This window comes from Mustela lutreola, chromosome 13 (genome assembly GCF_030435805.1).
Source record: "Mustela lutreola isolate mMusLut2 chromosome 13, mMusLut2.pri, whole genome shotgun sequence".
NCBI classification, from domain to species: Eukaryota; Metazoa; Chordata; class Mammalia; order Carnivora; family Mustelidae; genus Mustela; species Mustela lutreola.
Window position 1 is genome coordinate 30023838 of NC_081302.1, and position 4754 is coordinate 30028591.

The 4754-nt window shown below is 42.3% G+C and overlaps 1 pseudogene; it reads right to left on the reverse strand.

Moving 5' to 3' along the window:
• Positions 1–2501: 2501 nt before the first annotated feature.
• On the reverse strand, positions 2502–3890 carry LOC131813796 (14-3-3 protein theta-like; annotated as a pseudogene).
• Between the last annotated feature and the right edge of the window lie 864 nt (positions 3891–4754).

Here is a 4754-nt window from a genome sequence, read left to right on the forward strand (position 1 = left end):
TGGAGCAAATAAAATATTAAAAGGGTGGCAAAGACCCCAGAAAAAATGTGCATTGACCAAATCAGAAGAGACCCCAAATCATGGGGCAAAGAAAGGGGGTAAAAAGAAGTTCAAAATTTTTAAAAGAAAATATATATATTAGATTGGTGAATAAAACAGAGCCACTCACTTAATTTGGGGAGTATTTGGTCTCTTAAAAGAAACTACCTCCCAAAATTTTAAAGAAAGAAAATATATATATATATATATATATATATATATATATATATATATATATGGGTAAACATGATGAAAGGATGGAATATGACTGTAAAGATGAGAATTTAAAAAAAATTTTTTAAAGAATTCTAAAAAAGGAGTTGATAAGATAATTTGGTTGGGAAAAGAAAGAAAAAGAAAATGGAGAGTATTTGCTCAGGCTGGAGCTAGAACAAAGTCCTGTGCTAGTTTTAGTGTATATTTTGATCTGTTAGAAGAAGCTGTATCCCAGAAATTTTAAGAAGAAAAAACCCTGTGTGCATATAAATAAATAAAGTTAGATACAATGAAGGATACAATATGACTCTAATAATGGAGAGAAAGCCATGAATTCCATGCTTTGCTTTCCCCTCCTCTGGAATTCCCCTGTTCTCCTTGTTAAGTGACCTTGGTCTAGGCGGGATGTCTTGCTTATCTTCTGGGGGAGGGGCCTGTTGTAGTGATTCTCAAGTGTCTTTGCCCGAGGTGGAATTGCCTCACCCTTGCCAGGGGCCGGGCTAAGTAATTAACTCCAGTTTGATTTCCGGGAGCTTTTGTTCCCTGACCACTTTCCATATTGTTCTAGCTGATGGGAGTGAAAATGCCGGCCTCCTAATCTCCATCCTGGAGGAATCAAGAGCTCAGGACCCCATTCCTCAGTGCGCCCTTGGAGAAAAGCGCCCAATCACTCCTGTCTCACTGGCCTCAGGCCAGGCGCAAAGCTGATCCAGCCTGTGACAGAGCATCCGTGTCTCTGGCACACAGCGCCATCTGGATTCTCCAAACCTGCTGCTCTTCCAGGGGGGATCTCCCCAGATCTGCCACTTGTGGGGTCCCTCTTCAAAGAGCAGTGGTCTGACTGTGCCACGGATCACAGTTTAAGGTAACCCCAAGTTGGAAGCTCACTCCTCAGCTCTGTCTCTGAAGCCGATTTCCCTGTTCTAATACCTGCGAGTTCTGTGATACTCAGACACCCCCGATCCCTCTATGACCCTGCAGGACCTGAGACCACGCTGTCCCTGCAAGGCCTCCAAACCCAGTTAGCCTCTGGAGCGATGTCCCTCAGTGGAGCAAACTTTTTAAAGTCCTGATTTTGTGCTCCGTTGCTCCACCAATTTTCCAGGAGCTGCCCCCCCTGCCCCCACAGTCTATCTTCCTGTCACTTTGGATTCACTTCTCCGCAGGTCCTACCTTTCAGAAAGTGGCCAATTTTGTTTCTAGAATTGCTGCTCTTCTTCTCTTCAATCTCCTGTTGGATTTGTAGGTGTTCAAAATGCTTTGATAAACTAGCTGATCTCCAGCTACCTGATGTCATCTCAGCCTGCTACTCCTCCACCATCTTGACTCCTTCCCCTGGGTAGAATATTCTTGGTTGTAAGGTTGCTTTTTTTGTTTCTTTCAGCACTTTGAATATGTCATGCAACTTTCTCCTACCTAAAAATTTTCTGCTGAAAAGTCTGATGGTTTTATGGAGATTCTCTTATATGTAGTAAGTTGTTTTTCCCTTGCTTGTTTTATGATTCTCTTCTCATCTTTGATTTTAGACATGTTAATTATAATATGTCTTGGTGTGGGTCTCTTTGGGATTATCTTATTTTAAGGTCTCTATGCCTCCTGGACATGAATATCTATTTCCTTCCCCAGTTTAGGAAATTTTTCAGAAATTACTGCTTCAAATAAGATTTCTGCCTCTTTCTCTTTCCACCTTTTGAGATCCCCATAATGTAAACATTATTCTGATTTATGTTTGTCTTAGAAGTCTTTTGAGCTAGCTTCACTTCTCTTTTTTCTTTTTTCTTTTTGCTGCTCTGATTGGACAAATTCAATTGCCGTGTTTTCAAATTTACTGATACTTTCTTCTGCTTCATCTAGTCTGCTATTAAACCACTCTAGCTTTTTTTTTTCCAGATTAGCTATTAGATTTTTGTGGGGAGGGGGATTATATAATGTAGTTTTATCTTGTTATTCTGCTGTTACATAGGGCGTAACATTTTTGCACAGCTTTGTGGGACTACAGTCAGTAATCAGCAACATATAATAGTGATCCAACTCTACATGGAGTAGACACCCTGGACACCCTCTCACATGTGTACAAATCTGCATGGGAAAGTACTGACATTTTACATTTGGAGTGGTGTACTTTATTTCCCCTTTCTAGTGTAGTAATAAATTACATGCACTTTAATTTGCCAAAAACAATGATCGCATTCTGGCAGCAACATGCTACTTTTATTATATAATAAAGTGAATACTGGACTACAAAGGCAGGAGGTGTAAGTGAACTTTTATTGGGAAGAGACATTGTCAACCTAAATAGCAGCAAATGAAGAATGAATAAGGAAACTTCCTGTTGTCACAAACACACAAGACCTCCTTCATATATGATATGGGGACGCATTTCAGTTTGGGAGCCCCAGTGCAGAAATGCCAAATGCTTTGCCATTCAATCTAATATTTCTGGATTCCTACCAGAAAGGAATAAAGGCAGAGGCTTTAACCCACTGAGCCACCCAGGCACCCCTATTAATGCTTTTCTACAGCAGTAACTGCACACCATGAAGGCCAAAACAAACACAAATCAAGGAATGGAGTTTTCCCAAAGTTGCAGTGTGAAAAGACTATAAACAATTGATTCCATACACATCAATAGGTTTCTTTGCTATAGGAAATCCAAGTGGAATAAGTAATGGAGATAAATAAAAAGGTTTCTTGAAGGGGCACCTGGGTGGCTCAAAGGTTTAAGCCTCTGCTTTCGGCTCAGGTCATGATCCCAGGGTCCTGGGATCGAGCCCCACATCTGGCTCTCTCAAAGCAGGAAGCCTACTCTCCACCCCACCCCCCACCTGCCTCTCTCTGCCTACTTGTGATCTCTGTCAAATAAATAAAATCTTAAAAAAAAAAAAAAAAAAGGTTTCTTGAAGGGAAGAAGGATGACACCTTGTACGCATTTAGTTTTCTGTCCCTTCTGACACATCACATTCTTCTCCTAAACTGAGGTCCATGAGTTAGGTTGTCTCTAAGCAAGTGCGTGATGAGGATGCTGTCTTTGCAGTCTTCATTCAGTGTATCATGTTCTGCAGTGTATCAGGTGTGCAGCAAGCTCTGGGTTAGTAAGGCTCTCTTCTTAAAATACAGAAGAGTTAAGAGCTGGCCCCAAGCAAGTTGGGTGTGTGGGTTGCATCTCTTACTTGCTTATATCAAAAGCCTCTTGGTAAGCTCCCTGGGAACTATCTATCATTTGTTTTCAGTCATCACCACATGCACCTTCAGCAAGGTACCAGAAGTAATTTCCCTTCAGTTTCATATAGAAGACCTTACTCTCTGGATTAGTTGCATTGGCTCTTATATACTTACCCAACAATTCCAACACCGTGGTACATATGGACCTCAGCTCAGACCCCACTTTTTCCCAATAGTCCTTAATCAGCTGCAACTTCTTGTTGGTGTTGGTTTTCTGTTTCATGCTCAAGATGACCTTCCAGGCTAAACTGTGGCCCCTGACCATGTTCTCGTAGGCCACTGGGAGCAGGCTGTGCTCCTCATTGGACAGCTTGATGCCTGCCCAGTCATAGCGTTCATGCAGGTGGCCAGGTCTCATAGCGCTTGGCCTGACCTGCCAGCTTCACCTTCTGGACCAGCTCCATCTTCTCCATGGGGATGGGGAGAGGAGAGTGAGTGTGAGCAATGACTTGGATAGGGGCGAGTCATGAGGAGGACCACATATCCATGGCCACAATGCAAGTCCCACCACTTTGATCTGCTTTTCAGATTAGCTTTACACTCTTCAAGTCTGTGAACCTCTATTAAGTACTTTCTTGTATTTTCTATCTCTTTGCTGAAGTTTTCACTATGTTCATTCATTCTCCTGAGTTTGGTGAGTGTCTTTATGACCATTACTTTGAAGTCTTTACCAGGTAAATGGCTTATCTCCATTTCACTAAGGACCTTTTCTGAGGTTTGTCATTGATTTAAAACATACTGTTTCTTTATTTTGCTTGATTGCCTCTGTTGGTTTGTGTGCATTAGATAAAATAGCCACCTCTCCCAGTCTTGAAGTAGTGGACTTGTGCAGGAGATGGAACTTACTGTAGACCCCTGCCCTAGCTCTTCGTTGTCTCTCAAACCTCTATGATTGCCCAAGTAGAGTGTTGTTTTTAGTGGTTTCCCATGTTGAGGCCAAGACCTGATCCTCAGGTAGCAGTTTTTAAAGTATGCACATATAAACAGTCTGTGGGATCACAGGCATGAATCTCCCTGGCCACCAAAACCAGATGGTATACAGAAGTTCCCTAGATGACAGCCAGCAAATCAGGATGACAGAAAGTGTACAAATTCCTTTTTGGGAGATACTGGTAACTTGGATTAAGGCAGAGGGAGAGCACAAAGATGGCACCCACCAGCCTTTGTCCCCAGGGAACACCTCAGTATGTTCCTAGATGTGTGCCAAACCAGATCTGCCCCTCATGCCCTGTCTAGAAAGACTGGGGTGCTTCAGTCTAAGGTGTGTTCAGTGCCCT